Source organism: Lampetra fluviatilis, chromosome 31, assembly GCF_964198595.1.
Source record: "Lampetra fluviatilis chromosome 31, kcLamFluv1.1, whole genome shotgun sequence".
In the NCBI taxonomy this organism is placed as follows: Eukaryota; Metazoa; Chordata; class Hyperoartia; order Petromyzontiformes; family Petromyzontidae; genus Lampetra; species Lampetra fluviatilis.
Genome location: NC_136305.1, coordinates 11,454,721 through 11,477,865, shown reverse-complemented (window position 1 = coordinate 11,477,865; position 23,145 = coordinate 11,454,721).

The following is a 23,145-nucleotide window of genomic DNA, read 5'->3' as shown; positions in this document are numbered from 1 at the left end:
GGTCCTCACGGGACAGGGCGTCCGGGCCCTCGTCGGTCTCCCGCCTCCTCCTGGGGACCCCTCGGGCGTGGACTCCTGCCGGGAGGCGGGGACCTCGTGCCCCGCCACGCCCTGGGGGAGCCCCGAGGCCCCCCGTGCCCCCGCGGCTCCTCCTCGCTCATCTTGCTCCTCTTCCACTTCATGCGCCGATTCTGGAACCAGATCTTCACCTGGGCAGCGCACGGCACAGAGAGGGGAGTGGAGTGGACGGGGGGGGGGGGCAGAAGAGAACGCGTGGGGAGTGAGAGGGGAGGGGTGGGGAGAGGGAGGAGGAGGTTACACGAAGACCTCGAAGCTGCTGCTGCTGGAGGAGGAGCTGCGTCTGTTTTCACAGTGGGCGGGGAGAGGGGGGGAGGGGCTCAGAGTGGGGGTGCCCACACAGGAGTCACGTGATTGACGGGCGGCGTGAGCTAATTCAGAGAGAGCTGTCGATGAGAGGGATCCAGAGTGGGGTGGTCACCCAGTCGCGTGATGTATGGGAGGCTTGAGCTCATTTACATAAAGAGAGATTTTTGGTGTCCTCTGGTCTAACACCTTTTGAGACTAGGCACCAAATAAAGCTGCCTCTGGTGTGGACCAATCAGTTTCATAGAATGCATATATTTTTCGATGTAAAGCTTTCCTGACTGCAGGGATTCATATTCTTGGTTCTTTCGGTAAAGTCACGTAGAAGAGAAATAATAAAATAATAAAAATAAAACAAAATTCTCACGACGTTTCGATTGCAACACAAGCAATCATCATCAGGTGTGAAAACCACAGCAAGTAACCGTAAGCGTGAACACAAACAACCGAAAAGATGGATTCTGGCTTAGCAATCATTGGAGGGATTTGATAAACAATTCCGGGTCTTAATTGTTTGTGTTCACGTTTACGGTGACTTTCAAACCGCATTCCATTCTCATTCTCTCCCCCCTCCTCCATTCCGAGCATAGATGGACTCATCCGTCTGAACAACCGCCAGTTGCTGTCCGTGGTGCTAATGTAGAGGTGTAATTGTGTATGGGCGCGGATGGCTAACAAACACAAGGGGCGTGGTTAGGGCCGTACACAGAGGAGGTGCTCACACCAACGTCCGCACCTGCATCCCCCACGGGCCCCTCCCGGGGGCCGAGTACTATAAAAGGTGGTGAGCCGGAGTGCTCGAGGTCGGAGTATCAGCTTTAACCAGCGAAGACTGAAGACCAGCTAGCATAGGCCCCGGAGCTCCCCTGGCTCGCTGTCCTTGTCAGGGCCGACCAGGGCAAGCCGGTGGCGTGGCCCCGAGAGCCCAGACTCAGGGTGCCGGGATCCCAGCTTGACCAGGGCTGGGATAGGTAGCCTCCCTTAGCTCCGTAGTGGAGGACTTGGGATTAGGTTAGCGGGGTTAGATGTTGTGTCTCCCTGTTAGTTGAGTAAAGGGGACGTTAACCCCTTAAGTACTGTGTGTACCCGCTACTGTACACAAGTTGGTGTTAATAAATAAGTGTGCCTCCGATCCCGTCGTCAAGCCTCCTGAATACTTACTACATCTGGTGTCAGAAGTAAAACGTTCAACGATGGACACACGAGGGACGACACGTACCAGGGAGTCGGAGATGGAGGACACCACGGCCGAATCGCCACCAGAGATGGCCGAGGTCGGATCGGAGCAGCCGGGGCCGAGTACACCCGCGCTGCTACGACAGGAAGGGGGGGATGCGTCGGCCGAGGGACTTCGGCTGGCTCACTCCCGCCTGGCGGAGCTGCTCTACGCTGCGGCCGCCGCGTTGGAAGAGATCACGCGGCTGGGGGCTGGAGGGGCTGCGCGGGACGACGACAGCAGCCGACGCGCGGCGACAGTTCCCGCCACCCCGACGCGGCTCGCGGTTAAATTTCCCGCCGTCACTACAGTGCGAGCAGAGGGCGGGGCCGGCCCGCGTCAGGTGACTGCTGAGGGCCAAGCACGAGCCGTGACATCATCAACACCGGCCAGCGCGTCAACAACAGAGCGACCGGCGATGCCATGCTCGCAGCCCGCCCACACTGTAACGTCTGCTGGGAACGACGGAGCGCGATCCGCAGCCACGGACGTCGCGTTACAACAGCGACTGCCGCCTCTCAAAGAATTCGTGGGCGCGGCCGGAGACTGGGGCGGCTTCAAAAGGCGGTTCATCACTCATCAAGAGATGGCGAACTGGACGGACGCCGAAGCACTACGCGCGCTGCCGGCGATGCTGGACAACGACGCCCTGGCTACTCTCACCTCGGCGCCTAAGGAAAAGCGCGCCACGCTGTACTTGGCGCTGCAGCTGCTGTCAGCTGTCTATGGCCCGCCTTCGGACTGCAGGCAGCTGTTCCACGATCGGCATCGGGGCGCCAACGAATCGCCCCTGGCCTTCCGGACGGCTCTCCTGGCCCTGGCGAAGGCAGCTTTCCCGCGGATGGACGAGGAGGGAGTGGACGCTATGGTGGCTGAAAAGCTGCTGCTACTCGCGGATAAGCTGGACGTCGCCGTCTTGGCTCAAGACGACGCAGAGATGTCGTCCTTGCTGGTCGCACGCCACATCCACGGGGGCTTGCGGTCCCTGCGTCGCAAGGCCGCCAAGGGGGTGGCCGGCCATGCCATGGCGGCCACCACCCTCCCATCGGAAGAGGTCTGCGGGGTGGAGCGGCGGGGGGAATGGAGATCGGCGGCACCACAGGCCCGGAATGGACCGAGCCGCCAGGAGCAGCCCAGGCCATCTCGGGCGCTCACACGCTGCTACAACTGTGGCCTTCAAGGCCACGTTGCTTCAGGGTGCCGGGCTCCCCGCCAGCGCGGGGCGACACCTCGTCAGGACGCCGCGCCGTCTCCACCCAAGCTCCAGCAGAGAAATACGGGTCGTGGCACCTCACACGTTTGGCCCATGCACACATCCGACACACACTCACGCGCTCAACCGAACAGGGCTCGCAAATCGACGGCCGTTGCGCCCGATTGTTCTGAAATGCGGCGAGTTCCAACCGGGTCAGTGGTCGGAGCTCGCCCATCGTGTCGTTGCAGCGTCGGCGGGATCGTCGGTTGTGGTCGGTCATATTGATGGGGTAGAGGTGCGGATTTTAATTGACACAGGAGCGTCGGCGACCATTATATCTGATTTGATCTATAACATTCTTCCCGTTCAAAGTCGTCCCTTGCTCCCCGTTGACGTGCCATGCTATGCTGCTAACGGGGGCTCGCTAGGCATCATTGGCCAAATCCGCGCCAAAATTTGCATTGGAGACATTAAATTATCCGGCCCTGTTTTGGTTTCCTCCTCACTGGCGGTTCCGTGCCTGTTGGGGACGGATTTCTTGGCCAAAATGCCCATTCGTATCTTGATTGACCAGGGGTGCATCGAGCTCCCGTCGGGTCGGCGCGTAACGTTTTTGTCTTCCCCCGCCACGGGGCGTCGGGCGTTTGCAACCGTGCAGGCGCTCGTGGCAAAAACTATGCGCGTACCCCCGGGGGCTCAGATGCTCGTCCCTCTTAGGTTGCGTCGGCCGTTTGCTGAGGGGGTTGCGGATCGGGGGGTCTTGTTGGGACCATCTCGGCCCGGGGTCAATGGCCCCAATTTGCTAGCGGCTCAGACCATGGTGAAAGGGGATGGGGACCCCTTCATTGCAGTCCTTAATGTAGGATCGCGAACGGCCGTGGTTCCTCAAGGGACCGTGCTTGCACACGCAACGCTGGCACCCTATGAGGAACCACTCGTGGGTCAGGTAACCACCGATCCTCCGTCGCGACCGCATTCGGACTGTGATGACGGATGGCTGGATGCACTTTGCGCGGGATCAGTGGACCTGTCCGACTCGCAGCGTGCGCAGCTGCGAGTTCTCCTGAAAGAATTTGCCGACGTTTTTAGTCAACACAAATTTGATATTGGTTGTACTAAATTGCTGCGACACCATATTGACACAGGTGACAGCGCGCCAATCCGCCAAAATCCCTTTCGACTGAGTCCCGCCGAAAAGGATCATGTCAAATCGTCCGTTGATGACATGCTAGCCGCCGATATCATTTCCCCTTCCAACAGCCCGTGGGGCGCGCCGATCGTTTTGGTGAAAAAACACGACGGCTCACTGCGGTTTTGTGTCGACTTCCGGCGATTGAACAAAATTTCTGTGGCAGATGCGTACCCGCTTCCTCGAATGGATGAGTCGCTCGATGCCTTGGCGGGGGCGCGATTCTTTTCCACCCTCGATTTACTTTCTGGATTCTGGCAGCTTCCTCTGGATGACGAATCAAAACCTAAGACTGCTTTTCGTACACCGCAAGGTCTCTTCCAATTTAACCACTTGCCGATGGGCTTACATTCTGCGCCGGCAACTTTTCAGCGGTTAATGGAACTGGTCTTGGCAGGCCTGCAATGGGATTCGTGTTTAATTTACTTGGACGATGTCATCGTCTTTAGCAAATCCTTCGAGGAACACCTCCAGAGGTTGCGTGCTGTTTTTCTCAAAATGCGGGCTGCCAATTTGAAATTTAAACCGCAGAAGTGCCATTTGCTCCGCGAATCGGTGCGGTATTTGGGTCACATTGTTGGGCGCTCGGGGATATCCACTGATCCCGCCAAAACAGAATACGTCAGCTCCTGGCCGACTCCCACCTCGGTGGGAGAGGTCAGGAGTTTCATTGGGTTCGCGTCGTACTACCGACGGTTTGTGGCTGACTTCGCTACGATCGCGAAACCATTGCATGCCTTGACGTCCAAGGGAGTCAGGTTTCATTGGGGGCCGGAGGAGGAGGCTGCTTTTCGCGCCCTCCGGAATGCCCTGGTGGGGGCTCCGCCGTTGAATTACCCCGATTTCTCACAACCCTTCTTGCTCGATACAGACGCAAGTAACACGGGCATTGGGGGCGTGCTGTCCCAGCTCATTGAGGGCGTAGAGCATGTGGTGGCTTACGGTAGTCGGGTACTGTCTCCAGCGGAACAACGGTACTGCGTTACCCGTCGGGAGTTATTGGCAATTGTTTATTTCATTCAGCAGTACCGCCCGTATCTGTACGGTCGGCGTTTCACCGTCCGTACAGACCATGCGGCTCTACAGTACGCCCTGCGGGTTCAACAACCATCGGGCCAGTTGTCTCGATGGTTGGAGATTCTCCAGGACTACGACTTTGTCACCACATATCGTAAGGGCGTCCGCCACACGAACGCTGACGCCCTGTCGCGGTTGCCACCCACTTCGGAGTGCGCTTGCCTCTTGGGTTCGGGGCGTTGTAGGCCCCCGAACGTCACCACCGATTCGGTCCTCGTGGCCGCCGCCGATGCGCCTTCGGCTTCGGGTCCTATCGAGCAAGAAGGGAGGGATTCGTTGCTGGGGTTGTCGGTCGCGGAGTGGGGACGCCTCCAAATGGAGGACACCTCCCTCCTCGCTCTGCGCCGTCGCACCGGGGGGGTTGGTCAGGGGGTGGCGAACGTTGACTCGTGGGGGTTGTTCCAGGGTCTTTTAATGCACTGGGATGGAAAATCCCGCTGCCAACGGCTCGTGGTGCCTGCAGCATTAAGGGGTAAGGTAGTATGGGCTGCTCATGAGCGGCTCCTGCACTTGGGGGTTCACAAGACCTTTGCCACGCTCCAGCTCGATTTCTTCTGGCCGGGCATGGCAAAGGACGTGGGGGATCTCCTGGGGTTGTGCACGCAATGTGCGCAGCGGAAGCCACCAGCAAGGGGGTCCAACCCTCCGCTGCAGTCCATAAAGGTTTCCCGGGTTAACGAGCTCGTTGCTCTAGATATTCTCGGGCCATTTCCCGCTACACCCAGGGGAAATAGGTATTTGTTGACAGGGGTCGAATACTTCACGAGATGGCCTATGGCCTGGCCCCTGGCCAACCAGTCGGCAGCAGCCATCGCGGAGGCCTTTGTCCAGGGCTATGTCCTCGACAAAGGTGCTCCGGAACGGCTGCTGACTGACCAGGGTAAGAATTTTTCGGGGAAACTCTTCCGCGAGGTGTGCGACCTCTTGGGTACGGAGAAAATTCGGACCTCCCCGTATCACCCACAAACTGACGGGATGGTGGAACGGCTGCATCGGACCATCACGTCCATGCTGTCCCAGCAGGTATCGGAATCCCAGACAGATTGGGACCTTCGCATTGCCGGTGTGTTGCAAGCCTACAGGATGGCTCCCCATGCGGCCACTGGATTTTCCCCTTTCTTTTTAATGTATGGCCGCGAGGCTAACCCCCCTGTGACGACCCAGCTGAAGCTCTCGGCGCCTCAGGCGAAGTCTACATTGTCCGAACACGTTAAATTTAACATCGGCAAATTATCTGAGGCGCGGGAAGCGGCCGTGCAAAATTCTGAACTCCGCCAGAAGGCGAACGAGAGGCTTCGGCTGGGGCGGGTACATGTGTTCAAATGGAAACCAGGGGACGGCATGGTTGCACTGTCCCCAGGTGCCGCTGGCGACCTCGTCAAAGTTGGTACGGCCGTGGCGGGGGCCGGTGGAGGTCGTACAGGTCTTGCGGCCGCAATGTGTACGCGTCAAATGGGGGAGGCGTCGGTGGTACGTGCACCCCTCAAGGTTGAAACCGTTCATTGCGCCGCCCCGTGGTTCGCACACACACACGCATGGCCAAACGTGTGAGGGGTCCGCCGACTCCCCGACGTCGCTGCTCTCGCCTAACCTGACATCAACTGTTCCATCTCCAGGTGCAACTGGAGTGACGGGTCCACGACCGCCAACCCCCCCGGGGGGGTCGGGGGTCACTCGGCAGCGAAACCAGACTCTCTCGCACCCGGACCGTCAACAACCGCCACTGAGCATGCCGGGACGGGCCCTTGTGACGGGCCCGCCGCGAGAACGCGCGCCAAAACGCGCAGACTATTGTGAGGTCGGCCGTTCAAGTCAAGTCAAGTTCAAGTTCATTTATTAGGTATAGCCCTGTGAGCCATTCGGCTCTTGAATCGGGTGCAACCGCAACAAACAAAAAACATCTTAAAGTGAATATGCAACCGAGTGCAAACAGAAAATCCAAGAAAACACAGCAAAATATTGCAGAAAAAAACACCGTACACCAACGTTGTTGGGGGGCCTTTGCGGACGAGGGGGGGAGGCATCCGGAGAGCGTGTATATATGTTGGTTTTGCGGAATGGGGTATTTATTCGGGGGGGTGCGCCGGGTTATTTTTTTTTCTTTCTCTTTTTTCTTCTACCTGTTTCCTGTTGTTGTTGTTATGGTTGTCATTGTTCTTGTTAAAATTACGCGAGGCACACACGGTTTTGGGGAGGGATGCACCTTTATTCTGATTTTGTTGCAGCCGGGGATGGCTGCGAGCTGTACAGGGGGGGGTGATGTAGAGGTGTAATTGTGTATGGGCGCGGATGGCTAACAAACACAAGGGGCGTGGTTAGGGCCGTACACAGAGGAGGTGCTCACACCGACGTCCGCACCTGCATTCCCCACGGGCCCCTCCCGGGGGCCGAGTACTATAAAAGGTGGTGAGCCGGAGTGCTCGAGGTCGGAGTATCAGCTTTAACCAGCGAAGACTGAAGACCAGCTAGCATAGGCCCCGGAGCTCCCCTGGCTCGCTGTCCTTGTCAGGGCCGACCAGGGCAAGCCGGTGGCGTGGCCCCGAGAGCCCAGACTCAGGGTGCCGGGATCCCAGCTTGACCAGGGCTGGGATAGGTAGCCTCCCTTAGATCCGTAGTGGAGGACTTGGGATTAGGTTAGCGGGGTTAGATGTTGTGTCTCCCTGTTAGTTGAGTAAAGGGGACGTTAACCCCTTAAGTACTGTGTGTACCCGCTACTGTACACAAGTTGGTGTTAATAAATAAGTGTGCCTCCGATCCCGTCGTCAAGCCTCCTGAATACTTACTACACTAACGTAAAAAATAAACACACTTTTTTTAAAATGTTCTTGTTGTGGTTTTCACACCTGATGATGATTGCTTGTGTTGCAATCGAAACGTCGTGATTTAATTTATTTTTTATTTGATTTTATTTTTTCACCTACGTGAGTCTGCCTGTATCTCAATGTCCCCTTGTATCTCAATGTCCTCCTGTATCTCAATGTCCCCTGTATCTCAATGTCCCCTGTATCTCAATGTCCCCTTGTATCTCAATGTCCCCTGTATCTCAATGTCCCCTTGTATCTCAATGTCCTCCTGTATCTCAATGTCCCCTGTATCTCAATGTCCTCCTGTATCTCAATGTTCCCTGTATCTCAATGTCCCCTGTATCTCAATGTCCCCTGTATCTCAATGTCCCCTTGTATCTCAATGTCCCCTGTATCTCAATGTCCCCTGTATCTCAATGTCCCTTGTGTCTCAATGTCCCCTGTGTCTCAATGTCCCCCTGTATCTCAATGTCCCCTGTATCTCAATGTCCCCCTGTATCTCAATGTCCCCTGTATCTCAATGTCCCCCTGTATCTCAATGTCCCCTGTATCTCAGTGTCCCCCTGTATCTCAATGTCCCCTGTATCTCAATGTCCCCCTGTGTCTCAATGTCCCCCTGTATCTCAATGTCCCCTGTATCTCAATGTCCTCCTGTATCTCAATGTCCCCTGTATCTCAATGTCCTCCTGTATCTCAATGTTCCCTGTATCTCAATGTCCCCTGTATCTCAATGTCCCCTGTATCTCAATGTCCCCTTGTATCTCAATGTCCCCTGTATCTCAATGTCCCCCTGTATCTCAATGTCCCCTGTATCTCAGTGTCCCCCTGTATCTCAATGTCCCCTGTATCTCAATGTCCCCCTGTGTCTCAATGTCCCCCTGTATCTCAATGTCCCCTGTATCTCAATGTCCCCCTGTATCTCAATGTCCACCTGTATCTCAATGTCCCCTGTATCTCAATGTCCCCTGTATCTAAATGTCTTCCTGTATCTCATTGTCCTCCTGTATCTCAATGCCCCCCTGTATCTCAATGTCCCCTGTATCTCAATGTCCCCTGTATCTCAATGTCCCCCCCCCCCCCAGTTCAGAGCTTGGGGCCCATAACGCACAGGGAGGGATGTGCCTACCAATAAACACACCAGCAATTGTTCCAAGCGGCAAATACATAAACAATATTAGTGGTCGTATGACGCTTGCTTGAATCCACTCGCAGAGCCGCCCGTCTCACCTGCGTCTCGGTGAGCATGAGGGAGGTTGCCACCTCGAAGCGCTCGGGCCGGGACAGGTACTTGCTCTGCCCGAAGTGGAGCTCCAGCGCCACGATCTGCTGCGAGGAGAAGGCGGTTCGGGGTCTCCGGCACTTGCCAAGCAGCCCCCCACACTGGACGTGCACTGTGGGGTGGCGTCGGAGGGGGGGGGAGGGCAAGGGGAGGGTCGGCTCAGAGAGAGAGAGAGAGGGAACGACTCAAAGAGAGAAGGGGGGACGACTCAGAGAGAGAGAACGACTCATAGGGAGAGGGGGAACGACTGAGAGAGAGAGAACGACTCAAGAGGCCCCAGGAGGAGGAATCATAGACGATGATCGGAAAGGCCGCAGCAGCAGCAGCAGCCAGGCGGCGAGGAGCCGGCGGTACCAACATTTACCCAAGCTCTGGGGTCCTCTATAGATCACCGTGTTAACTGCCGATGTTTATTACACGTGGGAGCACCTACAGAAAACCTCGGAGTGCGAGGGGGCAACACTCTATCCCGTACCGATGGAGATGAGTCCACACTTTGCTGTACCCCCTTCTCCTGGCAGAGCCAGGGTCCTCGACCCCCCACCACTACTTCCCCAGTCTCTGCAGCCCCTCCCTGTGCCTCCCTCACCCTGCTCTCTCTCTCGTTCCTATTCCCTCTTTGTTCCCCTCCACTGGAACCACCTCCCACTGCAGCACACAGAGCAGTCATCTTCACAAACCTGCAGCTTCCGTTCCTCCCTTAATAACAACAACCCCCATCTCCTCTCCCCTAGCTCAGCATCATCATCCTGATACTGCCTGATCTGCCTCCCAGCTACAACCAGGCCAACACCGACACCTATCACTACCACAATCACTATCACTACTCCAACCCCTATCGATACCCCAACCACTACCCCAACCCCTATCACTACCACAACCACTATTCACTACCCCAACTCCTATCACTACCACAATCACTACACCAACCCCTATCACTACCCCAACCTCTATTCACTACTCCAACCCCTATCACTACCACAACCACTATTCACTACCACAACCACTATCCCAACCCCTATCATTACCACAACCACTATTCACTACACCAGGGGTGTCCAAACTTTTTGCAAAGAGGGTAAAATTTTATAAAGTGAAGATGCCCGGGGGCCAATAGTTTCTTCCGACATTTTTACCACAAAATTTAGGTGAAAATACACTCTGTTATAAAACAAGTATCATTGTCACAATTACCTTTATTTTTCAAATGACAATGTAACCAAATATAAGCCACTCAGGCAAACGTGAACAACTCTAAAAACACAATTCTGCCTTTCATTCAGTCAGATAACATTGAACAAACTGTATAGAATACCTTAAATTTCCATGAGTTAAATATATTTGCCTCATGAACATTTTAAACAGGAGTTATATGTAATTCAAAGTGGTCTGTTATCATTAAACTATAAAAAAGTGAATTTTGCCTTCTCTCTTTACGTTGAAATCCTTAAACAAGGCATCCGTCTCTTTACAAATTAGACAAACACAATTGCCTCGATTTCCAGTGAAGAAGTATTGTAATTCCCACCGCTCCTGAAAGCGGCGGCCCTCACTGTCAACTTTTCTCTTTTTTTGCAGTCGCCATGGCAGAAATGATTCGAGAAGGGTTCGCGGCACGGATCCAAAATTAGAGAGCATTAGAATGGTGCTGCCACCATGTGGCGGAAGGAGGAATAACATCTTTAAAGTTTTATGATTTATAAGACCGAAGCTGCTGGCCGTATGAAATCTGACCGCGGGCCGTGATTGGCCCGCGGGCCGGACTTTCGACATGCCTGCACTACACCAACCCCTATCACTACCCCAACCACTATTCACTACTCCAACCCCTATCACTACCCCAACCACTATTCACTACACCAACCACTTCACTACTCCAACCCCTATCACTACCCCAACCACAACACCTATCCCAACCCCTATCACTACCACAACCACTATTCACTACTCCAACCTCTATCACTACCCCAACCACAACACCTATCCCAACCCCTATAACTACCACAACCACTATTCACTACACCAACCCCTATCACTACCCCAACCACTATTCACTACTCCAACCCCCATCACTACCACAACACCTATCCCAACCCCTATCACTACCCCAACCACTGTTCACTACCCCAACACCATTCACTACCCCAGCCTATTCAGGAGTCTCAGCCTCCCTCGACCCAGTATCCCACTGCACCCTCCAGCAGTCGAACTAATTTCCCACAATCATAGAGGGGCTTTTTTGGGGGGTTAGATCGCGCAAATATAAATGTGTCGTATCACCCGCCACCATCCGACACAGCCAATTTGTAAGGCTATGTGTCACGTCAACTCAACGTGCCAATTCGTTACTCGTTCAGCACACCGCTGTGTGTTGGAGAGTAAACCCACAACCACATTCACCCCCCGCACCCCCCGCTTCGCCTCACCCGTGCACTCCGCGAGTCGGGGGGGCAGCGCCACGCCGGGGTGGGGGGCACGGAGCCACGCGTCGAGGTGGGGGGGCGGCGCGGGGTGCAGAGCGCGCGGGGCCATCTCCGGGTAGAGCGACATCGCGAACACGCCCTGCAGCTGATGATGCTGAAGATGATGCTGGAGCTGATGATGCTGATGGTGGTGGTAGAGCTGCTGGAGATGCTGCTGCTGATGATGATGATGTTGCTGATTCTGCTGATGGTGGTGATGGTGGTGGGCACTCTCCACCGCGATCTGCAAGAGCCCGGCTCTCGGCACCAGCAGCGTGTCCAGGGGGTACGGGGGCGAGGGGGGCGAGGGGGGCCCGCGAGTCCCCAGGCCCCGGGGGGCGGGGGCTGTCCCGCTGGGGCCCCCCGGGCTCGTCGGATCCCCGGAGCCCCCCGCGAGCCCCCGTGGGCCACATCCCAGCAGAGCCTCAATGCGGAAACTCCGAGACTTCTCCATGGCGATGTCACAGGGTGAGGGGTGGACGGGGCGCAGGTGGGGGGGTGAGGAGGTGAGGGATAGAGGGGTGAGGAGGTGAGGTGTAGAGAGGGTGAGGGGTAGAGGGGGTGAGGGGTAGAGGGGGTGAGGGGTAGAGGGGGTGAGGGGTAGAGGGGGTGAGGGGTAAAGGGGGTGAGGGGTAGAGGGGGTGAGGGGTAGAGGGGGTGAGGGGTAAAGGGGTAGAGGGGGTGAGGGGTAGAGGGGGTGAGGGGTAGAGGGGGTGAGGGGTAAAGGGGGTGAGGGGTAGAGGGGGTGAGGGGTAGAGAGGGTGAGGGGTAGAGGGGGTGAGGGGTAAAGGGGGTGAGGGGTAGAGGGGGTGAGGGGTAGAGGGGGTGAGGGGTAGAGGGGGTGAGGGGTAGAGGGGGTGAGGGGTAAAGGGGGTGAGGGGTAGAGGGGGTGAGGGGTAGAGAGGGTGAGGGGTAGAGGGGGTGAGGGGTAAAGGGGGTGAGGGGTAGAGGGGGTGAGGGGTAGAGGGGGTGAGGGGTAGAGGGGGTGAGGGGTAGAGAGGGTGAGGGGTAGAGGGGGTGAGGGGTAGAGGGGGTGAGGGGTAGAGGAGGTGAGGTGTAGAGAGGGTGAGGGGTAGAGGGGGTGAGGGGTAGAGGGGGTGAGGGGTAGAGGGGGTGAGGGGTGAGGATATAGGAGCGAGGAGGCTCTGAGGCCGTGACGAGTTGAGTTCGGGATGTCGCCAGGATCCTCGTGCCGGCAGGGAGATCACAGGGAGAGTGGCAGGGGAAGTCTCGCGGCGTCCTGGACTCGCGTGGCCCAGTGACCCTGTTCTCGCTCTCCCTCCCCTCCCTCCCTCTCAGCTCATCACTCCTCCTGACAGGTGCCCCCCCCCCACCCCCGGGCCTCGCTTTCATTGGCCGAGATTGAGTGCTCCCCTAATTAGCTAATTAGGCCGCGATTTCCAAAGCGAAAAATGCGCCCCGAAGCATTTAAACGTTACTTGGGGTTTCTGTTCATCACCAATCACCACCACCATCACCACCATCATCATCACCACCATCACTGCCATCATCATACACACCTCCATAACCACCATCATCACCAACGACAAAGATCCTCCGTATAGCCTTGGCAGAATGTTGGGGCAAGCGCTGCTAGCGAACACCTGTGAAGGCCGGCACGGCACACGAGGGGGTGGGTGGCCAGCACCACGCCCGGCGATGGTTACACACCGCACCAGGTACTCATTTGAACTCGGGGAGGCCCAGAACCGACTCAGAAATCCACACTGGTGTTGGCCGTGAGCGAGAATCGAATTCGGGTCGCCGGGTTCATAGCGCAACGCACTAACCGCTACACCACTGCTCTCACCATCATCACCCCTATCATTATCATCACAACCACCATTACCACCATTATCATCACCATCACCAATATTAGTATCATCATCACCATCATAAAAATAAGAATTTACATCTGTAAAGTGACACATTTCAACCGTAGATCCCAATGTGCCCTTTGGAAATACACAGAAGCAGCTGGCCAGAACGAGCGGATAAAGAGGTGAGTTTCCAAGAAATAGAAAAATAGCTCTTCACGGCTCTGATTGTCTTATGAGCAAAGGGAATGCGTTGCAAAGCTTGGGAGCTGCCAAAAGCCCGATCAGCCCTGCGGGCACAGAGCATTGACCTCGGAGTCCTTAGAGGAAGGCGAGCCGAAGATCTCCGGGAGCTCGTTGGAGAGTGAACACGGGATCAGTGTCTGTCGATGTTGCGAGGCGAACCCACGGAGAGCCTTGGAGGTGAGCAGCAAGAGTCTCATAGTCCACTCAGCCATCACCGCCATCGTCATCACCAGCATCACCATGAGCCACAAGTGAGAGCTCAACGAAGTTGGCTTATCGCGTGTCATTGTATAGCGGCCAACTACTCGAGACGCGTGCTGATTCTAAATGTGGAGGGGAGAAACGAGAGGACTCGGAGTAAAAGTTCACACGACCACGAGGTGCGAGAGAGACACGCAAACTCCAAATATACAGCAGCATGCGTCAGGGTTGGGATCGAACCCGCGACCTCCTGTAGACCAGGCGAGAGATACAACATCGCCTAGCCACCGTGGCGCCCCATTGGCGTCCCCCCCCACCCCCACTCCCCACACCCACCCACGCACCCGCCCCCGCTGAAATAACCGCGGAGGGAGGGGGGGACGCAATATGTGTAAAGGCACTCGATATTTGCCTTCAATCCGAGCCGCATGCAGCCGTGGAAGGCTGGTGACGTCACAACGCCCATCGCTTCGTTGCCCGACAGTGATGATGACGTCACGTATGACGCAACGCCGCCGCACGTTACCCACCCCTCGCTGTTACAGAGAGAGAGAGAGAGGACGACTCGGAGAGAGGGAACCACTCAGAGAGAGAGGGTGGGCGACTCAATGAGAGAGGACGACCCGGAGAGAGGACGACCCGGAGAGAGGGGAGACGACTCAGAGAAAGAGAGAGAGCCTCTATACATGAAGGTGCTATGAGGCCAATGAGTGAGTGCGTATACATGTGGGCCACGCGTGCGAGGGAGCAACGCTCTATCCCGTACAGATGGACAGGCGGAGTCCACCTTGTTTGCTGTGCCGCCTTCCCCAACGGGCGTGGCGATGGAGTCGGTATGAAGTGGGCGCACAGCTGAATCGATATTCCACCTCGTCCGTCCAGTGGCCACGACTGCACTGCGTCGTGTGTTGGCCGCACGCGCCTTGGACTTCTTTCGCGCCGTACCTACGCCGGGCTACGAACCCGGGACCACCTGAGCTCGATCCCCGGCCACGGCGAACACAACCCGGGTTGCGAGCCCCTCCTCCTCCTCACCCATGCGGTGGTTGGTGGGTGGGGAGGAGAAGGGGGGGGGAGTAGAGTGGGGGGACGGTGGGGGTTGATGATGACCCGTCGGGGGCGAGGGGAGACGAAGTCGCGTTCATGTGCCCCGAGCCGAACTCCCGCGGTGGCAGGGCTCAATTACCACCCTCCAACCCCGCCCCCCACTCTAGTATTGACGCCACACCGCCCCCCACAACTGACAGACCCTCCCGCATCTCCCCCCCCCCCCACTACCACCGACAGCCCCCCCCCCCAGCTGCCGCTGTGTCTGTCCGTGCACCCCTAGAGCAGAAGAGCGGGGGGATGGGGGGGGGGCTGCAGCCGGGGATGACGCAGCCCCCCCCCACCCTGTCCGATGCGCTCCTGGCGCGGAGATGTCAACTCCCTCGCCTGGTGTGCAGGAGGTCGTGGGTTCGATCCCGACTCTTACGGCTGCTGCTGTATACAGTGTTTGGAGTTTGCGTGTCTCTCTCTCTCCGTGGTCATGTGAGTTTTTCCTCGGGTCCTCCGGTTTTTCCCTCCACATTTAGAAGCACGCGTCAAGGGCAATTTGGCTGCCACACATCTCCACGTGATGAGCCACTTCTCGTTGGGCTCTCATTTGTGGCCAGGTCGCTTCTGATAAAGATCTACGTAGCTCCGTGGGCCTTACCTGGTGAAATAAAAATAGTTTCGTCGAGTTTCAAATGTCTCCTCTCTGGTGCTCAGGGCCTGGGCCGCTCTGGCTCATCGTGGGTCCCGGTGCAGTTGCACCGCCTGCACGCTCGACAAAGATCCCCCGTGTAGCCTTAACAAACTGTTGGGTCAAGTGCTGTGAGCGAGCCCCTCTGAAAGCCGGCATAGTTGGCATAGTGGGGAGCACAGGTGGTGCATCTGCCAGCTATCTCGGCCAGTCAACTCATGGCACCTGAGTCTGTTCTGTGCCCTCCTGCTAGCGGGCTTTCGACACTTCACGTGGCCTCAAAGTGCCCCTAGCACAAGCGCTGTGGTGACGTCACCGCCTCTTAGAGATGAACGGCGATTGTTGTTGTATGAGTATGTGAGTGGGTGAGTGCGTGGGTGAGTGGGTGAGTGAGTGAGTGAGTGGGTGAGTGAGTGAGTGAGTGGGTGAGTGAGTGAGTGGGTGAGTGAGTGAGTGACGACGCAGTAGGCGTCTGAGAGAGACCTCGAATCGGGTGGACGACTCGGTGAGTGAAGTTCACGGGGAGAGGGACCCCCAGAGGGACCCCCAGAGGGACCCCCAGATGCTCGCGGGGGTGAGGTTGGGGGGCCGTGCCCGCTGACATCATCGCCGTGAGTCGGGGACGCGGAGACCCCCAGCAGCGCTCCCCATCACAGCAGGCGGCTCCCTCCCCTCCTTCTCGTCCCCCACCTCCACGCCTCGCCACTGCCGTCAACCTCACCGCAGCCTCCCCCCTCCCCATCCACTCGCCATCCACTCGCCCCCAGGGCACCGCCCCCACGCTCCCCCGGGGCGACGCCGTTCCATTTCATCTCATCCCGCGCGCGCGGACTCTCACCTCGTGGGGGTGTTCATCACCTGCCTCCCCAGCCTCTCTCACGCGGTCCCCCCCATCCCCCTCTTCTCCTCCTCCACTCTCTCTCTTCTCCTCCTCCTCCACTCTCTCTCTTTTTTTTACGACCAGAGGAAACAAGAAGATGCTCGGTGTAGTCGGCACTTTGCTTCATTCATCATTTCGGGTTTTTTTCAATGCGTTGCTTTATGTGCCCCCCCCCTTCTCTCTCTCTGTCACTCACTCTCTCCTTCCTCTCGCTTTTGTTCCAAGGACGGGTTCAGCTACGACTCGCCGCCACTGACGGTAGCCGTGCCCCGAGACATCTGAAGGCAGGTCGCCGAGTTCGTATCTCACATTTTGGAAAACGTATCTCGTTTCGTTACCCACGGATGGTGGTCCCGTTTAGTCAGTTACCCGGCAATTATTTTTCTTCACACGGGAGATCCGTGGTGCGTGAGCGCAGAAGCAAGAAAAGTAAAAAAAACACGGATACATCGCAGAGATCACGAGCAGAGGGTCCTCTCCAGGAGCGTGGCACAGCAAACGGGGCGGTGAACGATCGAGAATGAAACGCACGCGAATCCAACAGGAAGAGAGCAGCAACAGCGGCGCAGATTTGACGCGAGAGCAACAGGCGCCATGAAGAAGAGAGCCGCACGTGCCAGTCAGGGCTCTGATTTTGCCCTCATAGGGAAATCAAGCGGGGGGCGAAGCCGTGGGCGGAGTCTGCGTGGGTGGGAGGGGTGGGGGGGGGGCAAAGCCCCGCCCAGAGTGGATACCTCAATGAATTTATTTTCAGGCGTTTACATTTAACATTAAAAGTAAATTAATTATACGCACCCGCGATCCCTCGAGTCATATTGCGAGGGACAAAGCTAACCTGTGCCCCCCCCCCCCATATAGAAGTCAAACTCCGCCTATGAACGAATCAGTGGATCAGGGCCCACGGTGTTTCACAAACGTGGAGAAGCAACGCTGTGTAACCAAACAACGGTGTAGAGCAGTCGGAGTGGTCGTCACTAGATTTCAGACGGGGGACACTTTCACCAATAAGACATCAGTGTGAGGGCCGCGGTGGCTAGGAGATGTTAACTACCTCGCCTGGTGTACAGGAGGTCGTGGGATCAATCCCAACCCTGACGCCTGCTGCTGATATTTGGAGTTTGTGGTGTCTCTTTTCCCGTGGTCGCGTGGATTTTTCTCCAGGTCCTCCTGCACATTTTAGAAGCACGCGTTTAGAGGATTTGGCTGCTATCAATGTCCACACGATAAGCCACTTCTGCTTGAGCTATCATTTGTGGCCAGGTCACTTCTGAAAAGAGCTACATAGCTCAAGTTGGCCTTACCTGGTGATAGAGTGTTTACCCCTCGCATCGAACAAAGACGGTCACTACGTCATGCGCTTCTGCGGCCGTCTGGAACGCTCTTCTTTGCGATATTAGGAAGCCACTGGAGCGATGCACTTTAAAATCTCGATTGAAAACTAATTCCTTTAGAACTGCTTTTTGTGTTTAGGTTGTTGTCCTTTCCCCGCACCTTCGATTAGCACGGTTGGCTACGTACGGTGCGAAAGAAGTTCAACATACATAGCGGGTGGCGCTACAGATGACCCTTCCAATTACCTCCCTATCTCAATCTTGACCATTGCCATTACAATCCTGACTATTACATCGGCACGCGTGTCAAGTAATAATAATAATGTTACCGGTGTACACGTGGACAATCTCGTTGGATGATGGAGGGCATCAGAATACATTTTGGCATAAAAACTCGCACCCCTTTGCCGAACCAAAATACAACAAAAACAAGATCGTTGGTTTCACGTGGTGCATCGTCATAATCATCGACATCACGTGGTGTCGTGTCCGCAAGCCATGTGCTCCACGTGTCGCATCGATCTGCGAGTTGCCGCAGCAACGTGGAGTTGACGTTCCCCGCGCACATTTGGATGTTCCTCCCGCTACCGCAACCAGGGCGACCCACCACCACCACCTCCCCCCCCATGTCGAGGTATTCGCGCCCCGCTGGGGAAGGGACGCGAAGGCTCGAGGGGGGGGGGGCGAGACCCGCTGGGCTCATGTCCTCACTGCGGCGGGTGACGTCACCCGCTTGGTGATTCATCGAAATCGTTCCACCCCGGCGCATTCCAGCATTCTCACCCCCTCCCCCACTAACCTCAAGCCCATATTCCCTTTACCCGTCCCCTCAACCGCCCTTCCCCCTACCGCCCCGCCCCTCGCTTCTCCATCACCTGGCGCGTACGCACACCTGCACAAACACGAGCGGACCCCATTAGCGAGGCAGGTGGGGAGGGGCGGGGGAGTGGGGGGTTAATTGATGACGGCTCCGCGACGCTGATTGGTGCAACGAGGCGGGGGCAGCAAACCGCCGAGAGCGCGCCGTGAGCTGTCGGCGTGGAGCGGGAGAGAGGAAGGAGAGTGAGAGCGTGTTGGTGTGTGTGTAGGTGTGTGTGTAGGTGTGTGCGTGTTGGTGTGTGTAGGTGTGTGTGTGTGTGTAGGTGTGTGTGTGTGTGTAGGTGTGTGTGTGTGTAGGTGTGTGTGTAGGTGTGTATGTGTAGGTGTGTGTAGGTGTATGTGTAGGTGTGTGTGTGTAGGTGTGTGTAGGTGTGTTCGGCCGGATCGAGGGGGCTAAACGGGCGCGGCACGGGCTAGAGAAGAGATGGAGTGATGTGGTACAAGAGGACGTGGAGCTGAGTGGACTTGCCGATGACTGGTACCAGCGGTGTCAAGATCGGCCTCAGTGGAGGAGGCTCGTGAAGGACGCTACTGGGCAGTTGGAGGCAGTCGCCCTCCAACAACAACGGAGGGCGGAGGAGCGACGCTCACAACAACGAGCGGAGCGCCGGGTGACTAAAGCACAGCTAGTTGGTACAGTAGGGGGCACAGGTGGTGCATCAGCCAGTCATCTCGGTCATCTCCGTCAGTCGACCCGTGGCACCTGCTGGGTCTGCCCTGTGACCTCCTGCCAGCGGGCGTTCGACACTTCACGTGGCCTCAAGGTGCACTTGGCCTGGCACAAGCGTCGTGGTGACGTCACCGCCACTTAGTGGCGAATGGCGGTTGTTGTTGTGTGTAGGTGTGTGTGTAATGGAGCATCTTCGCTGGTTAGAAACATTTAGGCTGGCCTGCCTACGATATACAATGGGTTTAACCAGGCTGGATTGTGTGAGGAACTCACAAATCCTTGAAAGATCTGGAAAAGTCCTATCGGTGAGCTCCTCCGGCAGGCAAGGCTGCGTTGGCTGGGTCATGTAGCCAGCATGCCCAGCCACCGCATGCCTAAACAGCTTTTGTTCGACCGGATCGAGGGGACTAAACGGAAGCGTCATGGGCTAGAGAAGAGATGGAGTGATGTGGTACAGGAGGACGTGGAGCTGAGTGGACTTGCCGATGACTGGTACCAGCGGTGTCAAGATCGGCCTCTGTGAAGGAGGCTCGTGAAGGACGCTGCTGGTCAGTTGGAGGCAGTCGCCCTCCAACAATAACGGAGGGCGGAGGAGCGACCCTCACAATAACGAGCGGAGCGCCGGGTGGCTAAAGCTCAGCAAGTTGGCACAGTAGGGGGCACAGGTGGTGCATCAGCCAGTCATCTCAGTCACTCGACCCATGGCACCTGGGTCTGCCCCTTGACCTCCTGCCAGCGGGCGTTCAACACTTCACGAGTCCTCAACGAGCACCTAGCCTGGCACAAGCGTCCTGGTGACGTCACCGCCACTTAGTGGCGAATGGCGGTTATTGTTGTGTGTAGGTGTTTGTGTGTAGGACTGTGTGTGTAGGAGTGTGCGTGTGTGTAGGACTGTGTGTGCAGGCGTGTGGGGAGCGGTAGTGTAATGGTTAGCGCGCTCCACTACGAACCTGGCGACCCGAGTCCGATTCCTGCTCACGATCAACACCGGTAACGATTATCTGAACCGGTCCTGGGCCTCCCCTAGGTCGACTCAGCTTCAAATGAGTACCTGGTACTGTGTAAACATCGCCACTCTGGAGACAAAGGCGGTCGGGCGTGGGGTGCTGGCCACCCACCCCCTCGTGTACCGTCCCGGCCTTCATAGGTGCTCGCTAAGAGCACTTGCCCCAACAGTCTGTTCAGGCTATAAGGGGTTTTTTATTTTATTTTTGCCTTTGAGTGATGGTCGTGAGCGCAATTTGAACGCTTCAGGATGCATCCATCAGTCCACACAACAGCAAACAGGAATATTCTACACCAACACACACTGGGAGCGTATTACTCCCAGATTAATTGAGCACAAGCAACGCTCTGGACGGGACTCGACAATCAGTGTCTCATCAGCAGAGCCAGGCCCGCCCGATTCAATGGTGGTGGTGAACTTTCAGACGCTATCGCCAAGGACGCTTCCTCTGAAGTCGCGGGTCCCAGTGGTGTGAGTCCACACAAGACGTGAGTCCACACGCGAGACGCGGGTCCCAGTGGTGTGAGTCCACGCGAGACGCGGGTCCCTGTGGTGTGAGTCCACACAAGACGTGAGTCCCAGTGGTGTGAGTCCACACGAGACGTGGGTCCCAGTGGTGTGAGTCCACACGAGACGTGAGTCCCAGTGGTGTGAGTCCGCACGAGACGCGGGTCCCAGTGGTGTGAGTCCACGCGAGACGCGGCATTCTGATGTCCGTGTCCATATTAGACACCGCGTGACACGAGCCTCTGACTGTGTCTACCCCCCACCCTGCACCCCCGGCCCCCCAGGGAGTCATCACTCAGCTCGTGTGTGGGGGGGGCACGTGAAGTACGACACTCACCCTGACACTCACCCTTACACTCACCCTTACACTCACCCTAACACTCACCCTAACTCACCCTGACACTCACCCTTACACTCATCCTTAGACTCACCATAACACTCATCCTGACACTCACCCTGATACTCATCCTTATGTAATAAGAGCCTATGTCAGATTCACGTGGTGATCGGCTTGGCCGGTCCCGCTTTACAGCCAATGGGGGGAGAGCCTGGGAGCATGGCCCCGGCGTGATCACGGGATGTCAGCTAGATGATTGGTTTCGGTGGTCTTGGCCTCAGCCAATGGGAAGACAAGTCGGGGGCGTGGTACCGGGAGTTGATGGGGGATCTGGAACATTCGGCGCAGGCTATTGAGGATTGGCTGGAGTGTACCACGTGACCCAGGCATTAAATAAGGGGAGAGAGGAGAGACACGGGGTCAGACACAGAACTAAGAGAGGGAGAGGCCACGCGCGAGTGGGGCTCTGGGTGCCACGTGGTGGTGGGTCTCTGGTGACTGCCCACTCCCCGTTGCCTGCCAGCAACGGGGAGTGTTTGTGAACTGCAAAGAAAGTGAATAAAAGGACCGATTCTACAAGCCGTCTCCAGCGTGTTATTACACTTACACTCACCCTGACACCCTGACACCTTAACACTCACCCTGACACCCTGATTGATACTCACCCTGACACCCACCCCAACACTCATCCTGACACTCATCCTGACACCCATCCTGACACCCTTAGACTCACCATAACACTCACCCTAACTCACCCTGACACTCACCCTTACACTCACGTTGATACTCACCCTGACACTCACCCCAACACTCACCCTGGCACTAACACTCACCCTGACACTCGCCCTTACACTCACCCTGACTCACCCTGACACTCACCCTCACACTCACCCTGACACTCACCCGGACTAAATACTGACCGCAACTCTAACACTGACCCTAACGCTGTCACTGACCCTAACGCTGGCACTGACCCTAAGCCTAGCTCTGACCATAACTCGGTGTAGTGGCCGAGTGTGGTAGTGGCGGTGGGAGCGGCTGAACACGAAGACGTTTCACAGTCTATTGCTGTGGAGCAAGCTCCCAGCCCTGATGACCACTGGCTGGCTCCGTGTTCCAGGGCCGACGTTTGACTCCTCGTGCCCGACACTTGGTCGGACGGTTCCTCGATTCTTTTCCGGAATTTATTGTTTTTGGCGGACGGTGGCATCAACATATTTCGGCTCGCGGTGTCACCGCCGCACACTCCAATGGGACCGCAGCCGCTCAATGTGAGGCGACTTCTGATGTGGAGTCTGCAGCTCACTCAATTCAAGACCGATACACAGATTTGGTGATTCAAAGTTTGAGTTTAGACCGTTTAACGAGGACCAGTGTGTCATGCTGCGCCAGTGTTCCGCCAATCCGCCCATTTGCCCTGCGGTGTTTTTTCGTGAGTTTCGATCGTGGAGTCGAAGTGAGTGGAGGAGGCGAGGGGTACGACAGGGTAGAGGCGATGGGTTTAGCTCAAACGGTGGAGTTGCTGGATAGACTTGTACGCCGCGGTGGCTAGATGTTAAATACCTCGACTGGTCTACAGGAGGGCGTGTGTCCAGTCACGACCCTGACGACGCCTGCTGCTGTATACTTAGAGTTTGCGTGTTCTGCCCGTGGTCGTGTGGATTTTTCTCTGGGTCCCACGGGTTTTCACCTCCACATTAACAATAAACATCGCACGTTTAGGGTATTTGCCTGCCATAGATGTCCACGTCATACGCCACTGCCTCGTTGAGCTATCATTTGTGGCCAGATCGCTTCTGGAAAAGAGATACAATTATATCGTGCAGTGTCGCCTCACATGGTAAAATAAAATAAACACGTAGTTTAGTTTTAGTTTAGACCTGCTGGTGGTGATGGTGCGGTGTCTGCTGTAGGTGCCATTGCGCGGTAGACGAGTGAA